Source organism: Perca fluviatilis, chromosome 23 (assembly GCF_010015445.1).
Source record: "Perca fluviatilis chromosome 23, GENO_Pfluv_1.0, whole genome shotgun sequence".
Classification (NCBI taxonomy): domain Eukaryota; kingdom Metazoa; phylum Chordata; class Actinopteri; order Perciformes; family Percidae; genus Perca; species Perca fluviatilis.
This window is the reverse complement of record NC_053134.1, coordinates 26,197,297-26,214,335: the sequence shown is the minus strand read 5'-3', so window position 1 is coordinate 26,214,335 and position 17,039 is coordinate 26,197,297.

Sequence of the window (17,039 nt, the reverse complement as noted above, 5' to 3'; positions counted from 1 at the left end):
TTTGTATTTGTAATAACACATTGATGGCATATATCTTTGTGGGAATAAGTACAAATACTTCAACAGATTAGGCTTGTTTGGTATATTTTAACTTCTCTGTTGGATAAATCACATACCTACTGAATGTATACTAAATAAAGGCATAACTGACAAATGTTACTGAGATCACAGGAGACTTTAACGTCAAACATTATTCTACTGTGCTAACTGTGTATTTTAACATCATTTTTGGACCATCATGGTATGGGAAACACTAAATTATGTAACTCGAACGACAGCAACATTTCTAAGTAAACTTCCTTTAATGCTGAACCACAGGGCCACTATTACAAAGGTGAGGCTGTATAAATGATATTGGATATGTATCTATGGAAAAGCAGACATTTCCAAAATGTAGCATCAATAACTTTAGAAAATTAGAGATTCATGCCATTTGACTAATGGTTGACAAGCACTATTTTCTAAAAAAATGGCTCAGAATTTTTTTCTGAATGATCTAGGCGTCTAGATTCTGGGTTTAGTCCCTAAAATACAATCAAAATGGCCCCTGTTGCAGTATTTGGTGCGGTGATCAACATGTACCTGTCTGTTGGGACAGGCCCTTCAGCTGGCACGTTCCAAGCAGCAGGTTACAGGTGTACAGCCCCAAGCATCCTGAGCAGTCTGAGGACGCGCTGCAGCTCCGGGTTTGGACTCCACTACAGCCGTGCTGAAACAAACGGACAGGCTTTTATTGTTGTTATGCGCCCCTCCCTGCTCTCTTCTCCCTCTCTGCCCCTCTGCTGCTCCTGATTCCTGATTGTCAGTGTGGCCCCGCCCCCTGTACACAAGGAAGGTTGTGGCCCATTTGGTCCGATGGCCCTTTGTGGGTTGGCCCAGGCTTCTTCCCTTCTTTTGGTCTTTTTTGCTAGACTCCCATAGTTTTGTTTAAATCTTTGGTTGTTAATTTGTGAATAAAATTGAATTTTCTTTTACCAATCCTCAGGTATGGTGTCCTTTTAATACGTAGACAGTCACAGTTAAGTTGAGTTTGTTTGTTGTCTTAGAAAGAGGAAGAGCAGTAACTTCATGTGAAGGCTTATACAAATAATAAATGTTACTGATTGACATACAGCTATAAAGTCGGTGAGTGCAGATTCACGCCCTGCTGCCGAGCTTTGTTCACTTTCACACAACGAGTCTGAAGTTTACAGGGACACCAACTGTGTCAGGCTCAAGTCTATAGGGACCTGATGATCCAGAACAGGGGTCACCAACCTTTTCTAAACTGAGAGCTACTTCATTGAGTCATACGAAGGGCTACCAGTTTGATACACTCTTCTGAAATAACAAATTTGCTCAGTTTGCCGTTATATATGATTATTAATGATTAATGATGCTCATTTATGTGAAGACACTGATCATGTTGATGATTTCTCACAATAATTATCAATAATGACTTAACAAGGTGGGAAACAGATAATATCAATATCAATATTCAATTTTCGTTTTTAGAACAGGCCTGAGGGCTACTCATGTGGTCCTTGGGGGCTACCTGGTGCCCGCGGGCACCGTGTTGGTGACCCCCGCTCCAGAACATTTCCATTTCATGTAATCATTAGATATTATTATATTATTTGGCTTTATTTACCATACTGTTCTCTGCATGTTGGGTTTCATTATGCACTGAACGAAAAACCCAACAGCTGAAGGGAGGTAAAGAAGAAGAAGATCCCCATTATCTCTATTTTATTGGGTTGGAGGCAGAAATCTCACAGACACAGATCTCAAAACCTGCACACATAAATCCAAAACTATTGGTATGACCTGTGGGAAAATAGTTTTTTGACAAAAAACATAGCATTGTGGTGCGTTATTCTTTCTGTTGGTTGGTTGGGTGTATATTTCATCTGCCATTATTTCTCACATTCATTTGAATGTCCTTTTTATTGTTATTATATTTGGACTTCTGTATAACCATTGATTATATCCTTTTCTAATCGTGTCAATTTTACGTTGCAGATAGTAACATTCATACAGCAGGCTACATGATGCTGTGGTTGGCTTTAAATATTCTGAGAGAGAACAGTGTTTTTTCATTGAGATTGTCATACTCTGTAATTGCCCCATGCCGGAGCAGATCCCTGCATTGTGCACTAGAGCAGAGCATACGAGGCTGCCTGTCAAACATCTGTTCAGTCAGTGCATGTCTGCTTCCAGGTTGTGTTAGTTAGAGCTGTTCAGTTCCTGGACTCACTAAATTCAATCCCCACGGTCCCTGAATGAATCAGGAGAAGCTGCAGTCTCAGCTTTCTTTGCAGTGGTGGTTCTAGACCATTTCAAATGGAGGGGCCAGGCTGGGGCCACATGCCATTTTAGGTAGTACCAAATATAATAACAAGCACAAGTGTTACATACCACCAACACCCCAGAACAGCCCCTGTTTCTTTGTAATGTGGGTGATCCAACCTTCAATCAACTCTCCTGATGTCCTCATTTTCAAAAAGTTTCTATATCAGAAATTTGGGTTTCTTTCAACCAAAAAAAAAAAAAAAAAGATAAGGTGGATGGTCCCATATACAACGCTCTTCATAAATAAAATTAATTATAAGTCCACAACTTTCATTGAATTGGGGTGTTTTATTCAATTTCATAGCATTTGAAAAAGAAATTGATAAAAGAACTTTGAAAAAAGTGACAAAAATGTCTGAAAAAGCTTTAAAAACGCGGGGGGGCGGACACACGAAAACGTCAAAAGGCCAAGAAAAAAATCGACAAACATCGGAAAAAGTGACAAAAAACCAAAACGTTTTTCAAATTTTGACCAACAAAAGTTCAACAGAAGACAACGCAAGGGTTAATGTCGCTGCTCCCTCTGCTTTTTGCTCTAACTGAGTCCAACTAACTAAGTATTTTAGAAAGTAATCAGGATACATCAGTCCTCAACACTCACCGTGTCTGAGTTGAACTTTCCGAAGTGCCTCACTCGGCCCTTCTTCGCCTTCTTTCTCTTGGTGGATCCACCCAAGCCTCCGTGCCAGGAGCTGGTATCTGTTCCCCGTGTTGCTCCGGTATCAAAGGAATTCTCCTGCTGTCTGCCGGTGTCTGCAGTCAGAGGGAGAGCAGGAAGGATGCTGGTCCAGTCAGCCTCCCTTCTCCATCCTGTCCTCAGCCTCACACCTGACTCTGCACATGGAATATGCAGGCAAGCTATGTGGATGATAACAAAGTATTTCATCTGCAGGATTCGGACATCCATTGGATTCTACGAGTAACCTGAAACTGTTTCCAAGCTAAAGTCACCAGCATTGAGATCCCATTTATATCCCTTCCAGCACTCCGCCTCTACCCCCCCCGCCTCTGATGTCATACAGACCAGAGGTTCTCTGTTATTCCCCAGAACCATGCCGGCTTTGTTGCAGAATATGCTTGATCCATGAAAACTATTGATATTTCCATTTCTCTCTGCCTTGAAGCAAGTTGGCAGATATCCAAGCTGAGGTGTTGGTGGCTGGAGGAGTGGCCGCTGATGTGGGAGCCATGATGGGACCAAATTAGTGAGCTGTCAATCCGACGCTGCTGGGATGGAGGCCTGCAGCACTTTGGACGGGCCCAGTGTGTCGGCGCCTTGACTTGGTCCGATCGTAGAGGTGGATAGTAGAGCTTCAGCCAACCTCACTTCTGATTACTGTTCTAATCTCACATATTTCACACCTTCAGAACTACTAAATGCATTTTAGTGACTGAAGATATCTAAAATCTGCACATACTATCCACCAAAAGTCCACCATAGGCCTACCTATATGGTGGACCACCTACCATACACACATGTCAATACTGGATACTACATTTCAGAGGAAAGTATTGTACTTTTTAATGCACTTTCTCTATTTAACAGCTGGATTACCTTTGAGATCAAACTTGATCAAATTATTATTTTATGAAACACAAAACAATCCGCTAATTCCCAACATTTTTGGCTTGTGACCCATTAGAATAAAGCTGTGTGTAGTTGGAACTCCTTGTCATGTTTCAGACGGTTTCATTTCAAGAAGTGTTTAAATTATCCCCAGAAAGAAAGAAAGTGATTGGGACCATTATGGAGGGCCCCTCAAAGCCCCTTACCCCTTACCCCCTAACCCCCTAACCCCTTAACCGGCAGGTCATGGAAGGCTTGTATCATGTGGACGCGCCAACAGTTTTGTTGTCATTAGAATTAGAATTCCTCATGGGGGAGACAGAAACTACGCACTATAGCTTTGAGAACCCATGGAACCCCCCCTCAATCACCCTGGAATCTACTCAAGCTCCCTGCAAATACACCTGGAACCACCATCAGTTAACCATGCTCAGTTTCCCCTTCTCATTCCCCCTACTCTGGCATTTCCCCCTCTCATTCCCCCTACTCTGGCATTTCCCCCTCTCATTCCCCCTACTCTGGTGTTTCCCCTCTCATTCCCCCTACTCGGTGTTTCCCCTCTCATTCCCCCTGCTCTGGTTGTTTCCCCTCTCATTCCCCTGCTCTGGTGTTTCCCCTTCTCATTCCCCCTACTCTGGCATTTCCCCTCTCTTTCCCCTGCTCTGGTGTTTCCCCTTCTCATTCCCCCTACTCTGGCATTTCCCCCTCTCATTCCCCCTACTCTGGTGTTTTCCCCTCTCATTCCCCCTGCTCTGGTGTTTCCCCCTCTCATTCCCCCTGCTCTGGTTGTTTCCCCCTCTCATTCCCCTGCTCTGGTGTTTCCCCTTCTCATTCCCCCTACTCTGGCATTTCCCCCTCTCATTCCCCTGCTCTGGTGTTTCCCCTTCTCATTCCCCCTACTCTGGTGTTTCCCCCTCTCATTCCCCCTGCTCTGGTGTTTCCCCTCTCATTCCCCCTGCTCTGGTGTTTCCCCCTCTCATTCCCCTGCTCTGGTGTTTCCCCCTCTCATTCCCCCTGCTCTGGTTGTTTCCCCCTCTCATTCCCCCTGCTCTGGTTGTTTCCCCCTCTCATTCCCCTGCTCTGGTGTCCCCCTCTCTCATTCCCCCTGCTCTGGTGTTTCCTCCTCTCATTCCCCCTGCTCTGGTGTTTCCTCCTCTCATTCCCCCTGCTCTGATGTTTCCTCCTCTCATTCCCCCTGCTCTGGTGTTTCCCCCTCTCATTCCCCCTGCTCTGGTGTCCCCCTCTCTCATTCCCCCTGCTCTGGTGTTTCCTCCTCTCATTCCCCCTGCTCTGGTGTTTCCCCCTCTCATTCCCCCTGCTCTGGCGTTTCAGAGCCCCTAAATCGGAGACATTTGGAAACCCTTCTGACCCGTTTTGGTTTGGAATCTACGGGGTTGTGTAACAGTCTCAACGACCGCAAACGGACACTGACGCTTACTGGTCACGACGTCTCGTTCTCTGAGACTAAAGCTACTAACGTTACTATGGCAACTACCAGCAGCGGGAGGAGTCTCCCTGCTGTCTCCTGTTTATGTCCAGTATACCAGGATGTTGATGAGATATGAGGTTTGGGCGTGTTAGTTTAAATGGAGATTAGTTCTGTTCAGTTCTACTGGAGATAAAAACACTCGGTGCACCGAGATCACTGTAGGCTCAAAACTCAAATGTTTAAAAACCAAAAGCGTAGTGCTGGAGATGGAGCCTGAGTCTGAATGGACCTTGAGTTATCTCCCTCGCTTGCTGGAACTGCCTGAGTCATTTGGGAACTCTTTCAAAGAGTCCCCACTTTGAAAGCCTCTTCCCCAGCATAATGACCACTTCCAAGTCCATGTTGTGTGCTGTGGTTGGTTAAACCCTGCAGGATATGAAACAAGCAAGAAGGAACTGCTGCTGCTGTGCTCTCACACACACATTACAGACCTGTGGGCACAACTGGGGTTTCAATGAGGATTTACAGTAATCGGTTATGGTAAATGGTAAATGGACTGCATTTATATAGCGCTTTTTAAGCTTAACAGACAAATTACAATTACAATTCAATCATTCAATCTTTATTGTGCCTTGAGAGATCATGGGGCGGCCCTCATGTACAGTGACATTAAGTAATTACAAAGACAACAATAAAACAACAACACAGAAAAGAATACACCATCATAAATGATATAAAAAAAGGCAATAAAACTTTCAAACGTTCTGAATTGAGGAATTGATCAATAAATTAGGATAACACAAAAGGAAGTACAGTTATGTAAAGCACGTACAAGTAGAAGTTGGCAGGTTTAAAACCAGATTTCTAAATTGTCCAAAAGGCACAAGTGAGTTGATTTTAAGAAATGTGCTGTAAGTTGTTCCCCATAAAACTAGAAGCGTTTTTTTTCAGATCGAGCTCGTGGTGACGATCATTTTAATTTATACATGCTGCTGCTTGACAATATGATGAGGAAGCTGCCATCATCATTCACACACACACACACACACACACACGTATGCACGCACACACACGCGCAAACACAAACACACATACACACACACACATAAACACACACGCACACACACGCACACATGCACACACACAGACACATGCATGCACACACACACTCATGCATGCACTCACACACGTAAACACACACACACACACACACACGAAAACACACAAACACACACACACGCACAGACACACACACACACATACACACACACACACACAGACACACACATGCATGCATGCACACATGCAAACACACACATGCATGCACTCACACACATGCAAACACACACACACACAGGCAAACACACACACGCAAACACACAAACACACGCACACAGACACACACACACACATCCACACACACACACACACACACACGTATGCACACACACACACTCATGCATGCACTCACACACACGCAAACACACAAACACACATAAACACACACACACGCAAACACACACACGCACACAGACACACAAACACACACACACACACACACACATTTTGTCAGGCTCTGTAATGCATCCACTGGGTGGATGTGGGTTCCTTAGCGTCTGTGGGTTGAGTTCATTGGAAAGTGCTGCATAGATCAACTGCTGTAAACTAGGCCTTGAAGTTGTTACGTTGCCATAATGTTACAGTGGTGAGGGAGTGAAGCAGACTTGTGTCAGACATGGCACGTTTGCGTATGGGCTAGCTTCCTGGAGACTTTGATCCTTGTGTCATGAGCCCAGCTGAATACCTGTAGAACAAACCACCTGTCTCTCACCTGGTAACCGTGGGGACAGCTTCTGTCCTCCTCCCCCCTCTGTAAATAAACCACTCCTGAGCACGCTCAGATCTTCACACAGGCGGCCCTCAAACACATTAGCCAATTGATTCCCTGATTGACTCCAGTGTTCATATTCTCCAAAGAGGACGCCGCGCAGATGTTTACCGCGAGGTCGTTGTGCGCTGACATCACTGATGTGCCGTCTCCAAGGAGACCAACCTCAGACGATGAGAGTCTGAACAATATCAGGGACGGTTGTTGTGGTGTCGCGCACCAAAACACACGCTGTGATCACACGAATGCTCGCACACGTTCACACAGCGCCGGTGAAAAGATGGAGACAAAGCTCTGTTTGCTCTGCTTTCACTCAGTAGTCCTGCGCTGTGTGGGCCGACGGCTGTTTACGCTCTATTGACTCCTGGGATCCCAGCAACATACTGTCACACTGCGCGGGGGTTACAAGTTCACCTGTGCAAATTCCCACTAGGAATGGAAGCAGAAAATGGTATTAGGGACACACAGCTCACACTAATGCAGTTTAATCCAACAGTTCTTCAGCAGCAGTGGTGGAAAGTAACTAAGTACATTTACTCAAGTACTGTACTTGGGTTTTTCCATTTTGTGCAACTGTATATTTCTACTCCAGTACTTTTTGGAAGCCAATGATGGACTTGATACTCTCAAACTCAAGGCCCGCAGGCCAAATCAGGCCCCTCGCAAACTTAGATCCGGCCCGCATATCAATTTAGGTTCCTAATTAATTTTTTTTGGGACGTTTTTGCCACTTTTCCAATTTTTTTTTTTTAGGGCTTTATGTCGACCAAACTGTAATTGAGAAGACTATATTTCAATTTTGATTCAACTTTATTCTCATTGCACATGTCACAAGTACATAGCAACGTAATGTAGTTAGCATCTAACCAGAAGTGCTTTAAAGCAACACCAAAGCACTTCTCCTTCTCGGTCCCCCTATAGGTTGGAAGTGGAATTGTCCGTTACCGCTCTCGTAATGTCTCATTCGAACTACAGATCCGCTACCCGATCTGGCAAACTCACGTAGCGCGGTTGCAGCCGGTAGAGGGCCGCAAAGAGAATGCAGAAGTGCCGTTCACCCTGTTACGAGTTGATGAACCACTGAAATGATTTTTGTAACATTATTTTAAGGTACAAAAGAATCTTTGGTGTTGCTTTAAGCAGTGATTAAATAGCATGTGCTACAGTATACATGTATTAACACTGAAGACTTGTATCATGTGAAAGTGCCGCAAGTTTGGTTGTCATTACTTAGAATTCCTCATGGGGGAGACAGAAACTACACACTACAGCTTTAAACCTGGTGGTTTTAGTCCAGACGCTCCTGTAGCCCCTCCCAGAGGGCAGGTGTGCTGGGTGGCTGGAGTCCTTCGTGATGTCCCCAATAGCTGGAAGTGACAGTTCATTTCCACTGGTTGCGGACCGGCTCCGCTGCGGAACGGCTGCGTGCTCCGCCGTCCGTCAACACCCACCAGGTCCGGATTTGTTGCAGTTCCGGACTGACAGCTGTAGTCACGAGGACCCACAAGTTCTCGCGAATTCACGTAGAATAGAACCACAAAACCAACAACAGTTAGTTTCCATCCAGAGGAGTCGAGGGGAAACAGCTCTGTGCTGTGTTTTCAAGGTGTAGTGCAGGGAAATATGATCTGCTGTGAGCACGGTGGATTTTATTTTGAAAATTAACCGGATGTTTTATTTAGTTTCTGTGCTGGGACGCAACAATCTGAATTGTGCTGAATTGCTGCGGAGCTCTCCGGCGTCCGGCAACAGTAGAAGCTCTGCGTATCAGCTCCGGAGGGCTGTGGGCCCCCGGAGCTGGGACGCAGTCGGAACGCAGCCGTTCTGCAGTCAGTGGAAATACACCCACTGACTTTAGTGGAAACCCGATGACTCCGCCGCCGTTCCGGAGCCGTTCCGCAGCCGGTGGAAATTGCCAGTGAGGTGACGTAATTAATTCCCAGCTGCTGTTCTCTGTTGCAATCATTGCAATGGCTTCACCTTTTGCTGCAAAGAAGTGTTTGTGATAAAATGTTCACAAAAATAATAAAAGGTTGTGATAAATACTCACAACTTTGAATTATATTTTTATATTTTGTCTTGATCTGCTGCCAAGAACATTTGGAGTTGGGGTTGCATCTAAAAATCAATTAATATTAATCTTTCTTAGGACGTCAAAGCCAATACATTCACATTTTACAAACATATACATATATATATATATATATATATATATATACACATTTTCATTTTATTTAATACATTTTTAATATGATTAGCCTATACTCATAATTTTACATTAATGGCCTATAGAATGTATTTCTTTAACTTACGCATTAACGCCATCAGCAATCTTCCTGCGTGCTTGAAAAACATTTTTATATTCTAAAATAATTTCTTGCTCCTTCGCGGAAAAATATATTGCTCTCGCTCTATCCATATCGAACGTGATTGGTTGTTCGGTGCCGACGTCACTCTTTTATGTGCACGCGCGCGGGGAGTAATCAGAGTTTAAGGATCAAAGCCTGAGTTAACAGAGAAAGTTGATAAGCTGCGTCATGGTACCAATAGAGCCTGATTGCATCGGTTTGGTTTTGTCAACTCTAAACCAATCCTGCAACCCTGAGTTTGTTCAACTACCATCATGGTACAGGCCCCTGGTCATGTTAGGATGACTATATGGAAATGTATAATGCAATATTGTTGACGAATAAAAATGAGACTAAATGTGGTTTACAAAATATAAACTATACTAAAATGTTTCTTTATTTTCATTGACCAAAAAGAGACAAGACAAAATGTCATAATGTTATTTCGTCTGGTTTAGTCTCGTTATCATTATTATTATTTTGCAGTATTTCTGTTCCCTGTATCTCACTTCAGGGGCTGCATCAGGTCGCACTGCGCAGACGCAGGTGACTTCACTTCCTCAAGCCCTGTTTATTATTATTATTATTATTATTTAGAAGAAGCGGCTGAGTTAGCGTACACGACAACAAACTAAATGAAGTCTGACACAGAGAAAGGGACCGATGGCCGGCTCGCCGGAGTTCCTCTTTGGGAGAAAAAGAAGAAACGGCATTTGGAAAAACTTTAATTACATTGAACATGTTTGGTTGGTAAAATAAATATGTTGTATATTCAAATCAGAGCGCCTTCCATGTCTGGAATGGATGTATTCTTGAGTCTATAAGGTAACAATAATAGGTAACACTTTACTTGAAAGTATCTACATTAGAGTGACATGACACTGTCATGAACACATGAACTCTAACCATAACCATAACTTGTCATGACAAAAACCAAATGACACTTACTAAAAGAAGCGTTATGTCATAAACATTTATGACTTGTTTATAATGTTTATGACACGTTTGTTCATGACAGTGTCATGTCACTCTTATGTAGATACCTTCAAGTAAAGTGTAACCCAATAATATAATAAGATAGCCTTGTTTGAAATGGGTTTGGCTAAAAGAAAATGTTGGTTTTGTCTATTTGTCTATACTACTAGGTACTTCTACTATATTGACTGGATTAAATAGAATTGCATTACTAAATAGAGACTAAAATACAGTTCTCGTCGACTAAAACTAGACTAAATGTCATCAGTTTCCGTCGACTAAAACTAGACGAAAATAGCCACGGATAATTCTGACTAAAATAAGACTAAAATGCTCAGACTTTTAGTCGACTGAAACATGACTAGACTAAAAAGAGTATGAACGTGACTATAACTAATAAAAACTAAAATGACAGCTTGAAACAAAGACTAGACTAAAACTAAAATCAAAACAGGCCGCCGAAAAGTGCAGCAGTAGTTCGATCACAAGGATGTCTGAAGGGAGCTGGTTTTTCTCTCAGGAAAGAGAGGTGATGGTCAGCCTTCTGATATGAGACATGCAACCATACAGTCAAAGATATTTGACTTTTCTCTTGAATAAAAGCATGACTATAAACTTTATGCCTGGCCCTTGATGTGATTCTTATTTTCCAGTGTGGCCCTTAGTGAAGTTGAGTTGGACACCCCTGCTCTAATAGATTAGTTATAGTTACTTGGCCAATTCAGATTAATAATACAAAATATAAATCAACTAAGGAGGAGCACCATCTTTACCAGCTGCAGCTGGCTGATAGGCCACTGAATAATGACACTCATAGTGATGCGACGTGAATGCATCAGTAATTACAATCCCACGAAATTAGTATTTTTCTTTTTCTGAAATGGGCCATCCTGCATAATAAGCACTCTAAACATTTGAATGCAGGACCATTTCTACACCGTGGTATCACTACTTTTGCTGAAGTAAAAGAAAGATGGGGATACTTTCTCCACCTCTGTCTGTAATAAATCTTATCTTTATGAAGGCTCTAATGTGCAGTGGGTGTTAAAACAGTCTTAGAGAAGTGTTGAATCGAGTGCAGTATGGGCTGAAATATGCCACCAGAAGCTGAATTTGAATCATTAATATTTGAATTTGAATTGCTACACTTGAATAATTGCATAGAAAAATTGACTTTGAATCACATCATTTGAAATTGAATTGTTTAATTTGAATCATTGAAATCATAACTTGAAATTGAATTGTGAGAACTGAATTTGAAGATATATAGAGAGTGGAATTTTCAGTGAGGATCACATGTTATTGGACTTCAGTTCCAAACGAATAAAGTTTTCCAATGCAACGATTCAAATTAAACAATGCAATTTCAAATGAGTCTGCACACTCCGCTGTAATGTCTGAGCAAAGAACCCAGAGTTCTCTCCGCAAAAGCTGACTCTGATCATCTGATGTCCATGATGACAACGCATGAGCATCGCCATAACAACCCTCCATTACAGTGACACAAGGCTGTATTTTCCCAGTGTTTTAATGTAACAAAGTACAAATACTTCGTCACTGTACTTTTCACGTGTCCGTTCTTGACTTCGTTATTGGTATTTCTGGAAACTTTCCTTTGTACTCCACTACATTTCCCCTATAAGCATCTTAGTTACTCGTTACTTGCAAGAAATGTTGGAGTGAAAGATTGTTTTTCACACAAAAAAAATGCAATTCCGTTGTTTGAATTTGATGTTTAAGAAGGTGTGGAAACCCTGAATATTAGGCTTTACTGTAAACACGCCTACACATGATAGGCGGCAAAACCACTTTGCGCACGGCCGTTTCGTTGATTTTGGCGCACCGCTCAGATTTGCCACTTTGTGCTGCGCTCAAAGTTCAAAATTATTTCAACCCATAATATAATTAAGTACATTTAATATCAGAAAATTGCTTTTGATCTTTAAAGGTCCGATGTGTAACGTTTTTAGTTGTTCATTATCTTAGAGAAAGTCCCACACACTGACCATTACGCAAGCAATAATTTATTTAGAAAAATACGTTTTGGTCTCAGGTAAATTCACACATTCACCTCAACCATAGACTTAAATAGTTTGGTGGACTAACCAGGACCAATCAGGTCCGGCTCTTGAATGACATTATTCATTCACAAAGTGGCACTCCCATCACTACGGTGGCCGGGAAGTGCAATGCAACATTACAAAGAATGAAACACTTTTACAAAGCTCGAGACAAATTTACATTTTGGAAAACAAATTTACATTTTGGAAAACAAATTTACATTTTGGAAAACAAAATAACATTTTAGAAAACAAATTTACATTTTGGAAAACAAATTTACATTTTGGAAAACAAATTTACATTTTGGAAAACAAAATAACATTTTAGAAAACAAATTTACATTTTGGAAAAAAAAATAACATTTTAGAAAACAAATTTACATTTTGGAAAACAAAATAACATTTTCGAAAACAAATTTACATTTTAGAAAACAAATTTACATTTTGGAAAACAAAATAACATTTTAGAAAACAAATTTACATTTTCGAAAACAAATTTACATTTTCGAAAACAAATTAACAAGATGCAAAACACTTTTACCAGTCCCGAAACAAATTTACAAATGACAGATTCTTCACGGAAAGGGAATGTACCACATACCGGAAGTGATGAGGTGTTGTTGGTGAGCGCAGTCAATTTGTGTTGTTGTGAGTGAGTATATGGCGTGAATGAAGTTTATGGTGACTTTACGTGTGGTCGGTGTTTGGAGTTTTTATATGACGCGGACCTGACGGAAACATTGGAAAAACAGGGAACGTATCGACAGCCGCGGCCGGATCGAAGCTACAGCAGGGGGGCAGCTGAGTCCGTCTGCAGCTGCAGGACCTGGAGCTCACTGCCCATTCCTGGGAGCCAAAACCGACACCACGCAGCTGGAGACCCAGGCCGTATTGCTGGGCCCGCTGGAGGGAAGGGAAGCCCGGGAGAATCAGATCCAGGACTGAACGGAGCGGACTGTCACAGCCTGCTGAAGTTTAAATCACAGGTTTCCTAAAGGGAGTCTGGCGGGACTCGGACTGTGGACGACGAAACACGACTTAAAGTCTCGTTAAATAAATAAATACATGCAGAAATAAATGAATCATTAGTGTTTAAACTTCACTTTGAAGCAGAACCTCTTAGTTCAGAAGGGTGAAGTTTCCGTTTGTACTCATCTGTGAACTGATTATAATAAATATTCTTTGTATTAACACATTAATTAGTCTCTTTGTCTTTTTGTTTAAAAAAACTAGAACATCGCATGAGATTTTGACGATTTATAGTGATTTTATTTCCGTTAGACCTTTGCCTACATTGACGCTGATGCATTAAGGACGGCCCATAGACAGTATATAAGGGAGTGCCTCCCCTGTTCCAAGATGGCGGCTCTATTGACGCATTCGATCCATAACTGCCGTAGTCAAGGCGACATGTATACAAAACCTCATCACTTCCGGTATGTGGTACATTCCCTTTCCGTGAAGAATCTGTCATTTGTAAATTTGTTTCGGGACTGGTAAAAGTGTTTTGCATCTTGTTAATTTGTTTTCTAAAATGTAAATTTGTTTTCGAAAATGTAAATTTGTTTTCTAAAATGTTATTTTGTTTTCCAAAATGTAAATTTGTTTTCTAAAATGTAAATTTGTTTTCTAAAATGTTATTTTGTTTTCCAAAATGTAAATTTGTTTTCTAAAATGTAAATTTGTTTTCTAAAATGTTATTTTGTTTTCCAAAATGTAAATTTGTTTTCTAAAATGTAAATTTGTTTTCGAAAATGTTATTTTGTTTTCCAAAATGTAAATTTGTTTTCTAAAATGTTATTTTGTTTTCCAAAATGTAAATTTGTTTTCTAAAATGTTATTTTGTTTTCCAAAATGTAAATTTGTTTTCGAAAATGTCATTTTGTTTTCCAAAATGTAAATTTGTTTTCTAAAATGTTATTTTGTTTTCCAAAATGTAAATTTGTTTTCTAAAATGTTATTTTGTTTTCCAAAATGTAAATTTGTTTTCTAAAATGTTATTTTGTTTTCCAAAATGTAAATTTGTTTTCCAAAATGTAAAAGTGTTTCATTCTTTGTAATGTTGCATTGCACTTCCCGGCCACCGTACATCACAGACTGTGAACAGGAAAAGGCAGAAAAAATGCCACTCAGTACATTTTAAAACAATGGATAATCAGACCAGTTATGTTATAGGCTCATAATCAGTGCATTGTCATTAGCCCAATATTTTTCTACACTTAATCAAAGAGGACACAGTCCATTCAAAAGTGGATCATTACATTGGTTAAATTACATTGTAGCAGTAGTTGTTCATTATCAAAATCTGTGTTGGCCATTCACAAACTTGTCCTTTTTTTATGAATATTTACCACCACCATCAATTCCAAGTATTCCTATTGGCTTGAAATTATACATTTGCATTCGCATGAACTGAGGTGAAATACGTTAGCCTGTAAGGGACATACAGGACATACTGCTCCGCCTTTCACGTTTTCGCTGTCACATGATGAACTCACAGGTGCTGCTAATGCTGCTAGTTTGAAGAAGGAAACATGGAGGGCCACACGTATTCAAAATCCAAATTTCAGGAACAGGAGTCTTCTTCTTCTTCGCGCAGAAAAAGAAAAAGGAGATTGTAAAGAGCAAGAGAGCGGCTTTTTGAAGCGTGAAGGCTACCGTAGCTGTAATACCTACTTTGAACTGTGTGGTGCGAGAGAATTGATTGCGATATATGATCTCAACGCTAGATGGGAGAAATTCCTACACATTGGACCTTTAAGTTCAGTACATATCAGAGGCTTTTACTCAAGTAATATTCTACAAAGTGACTTTAAGTACTACCAAAGTCATTTTCTGGGAAGATACTTGTACTATATTTACGTTAACTCAAGTATTGCTTTCAAGTACTCTGTGCAAGACTGGCATTTCCAACCACAAACAACAAGTACAGTATATCCTCATACTAAATATACAAGAGTCTATGTGGCTGTATTTGTCTTAAATTGCACCTCAGCAAAAATTACACAAAAATCCTAGTGTGGTAAAGAGCAAAATAGCAGACTCTTTTTAGAGCCCCTATTAAGTGACTGTAGGAGGAAGGAGTAAGGAAAGGGGAAGTGACTGATAACACAGTGTCACAGGGAAATAGACTGAGTGGTGTCTGCTCGTATATTGGCAGGAACAAGGCATATAAAGAAGGTACCCATAATGCTCATCTAACCACAGCTGTCTGTAGTCCTTAACAACAACCCCCCCCCCCACACACCTTAAAATCAAAACTGGGCTTTCATTCAATTTTTTGTTCCTTTTTCAAGTTTTTTTTCTCTTTTTTTCCAACATTTTTTGCGCTTTTTTCAACATTGTTGTTGCTTTATTCTGTCTTTTTGTTGCCTTTTTTTAAGTTGTTAGCGCTTTTTCCGACATTTGCCGCCTTTTGACGTTTTTGTGGCGTTTTTTTGTGGTGTTTTTTTTTTGATAATTTTTTCAATGTTTTGGTCGATTTTTTTTTAACCCTCATGTTGTCCTCGGGCCAAATTTGACCCGTTTTCAACGTTTTTTTATAACAGACAATATGGGACGTCGAAATAAGCGCTGAAAATGTAAAAAAAACTGACAAACATTAGGAAAAGCAACAAAAACAATGAAAAAGCTGTCAAAAACACTGAAAGAAGACCTACAAACTTTAGAAAAGGTGCCAAAAAAGTGCCCAAAACATGGAAAAAGTCACAAAAACGTTTGGAAAAAGCAATTAAAATGTTGAAAAAAGTGACCAAGGCATTGAAAAAAAAACACAAAAATGTTGAAAAAGAAAAACTTTGAAAAAAGCAACTTAAAGGACAATTCCAGCGTAAAATGAACCTAGGGGTTAATAACACGTGTACCGAGTCCACCATTCTCTGGGATATGTTTTCATGCTAATCGTCTCTAGCTTTTAACTAGCTACCGCAAAACCGGTGGTTAGCTGCTAATGCTAGCTTCCGGGGCAGAGGGTAAATCACTATTTTATACCACTAACAAGGCTCAAAATATCACCACACTTCCACGGTAGCATAATGAGGGTCCCTACATGTAAACCGAAGCATTGAGAACTTTGTAAGTGTACAGACAGTTTATTAAAACATAGTTTATAAAGACAGTAGCGTTTGTGTTTAAATTCGGCTGCCATCTTTATAATCTATCTTTTTAATAAACTGTCTGTACACTTACAAAGTTCTCAATTCTTCGGTTCGCATGTAGGGAAATAATTTGTACAACTAGTTAACTCGTTATTTTAAATTGATACAACTAAACACTTTTTACAGAGTAGACAACCTGTTTCACAGCCTGAATATAAAAACTAGCTGTTTGTGTGGGAATTTCTGAGTCCCAAAAACTGCCAAATTCTGCTTTGAGGGTCGTGTAATTGCAATTTGAAAAACATTTCCCCGTCTTTTTGTTTTTGCAACTAGGCAGGCCAAAA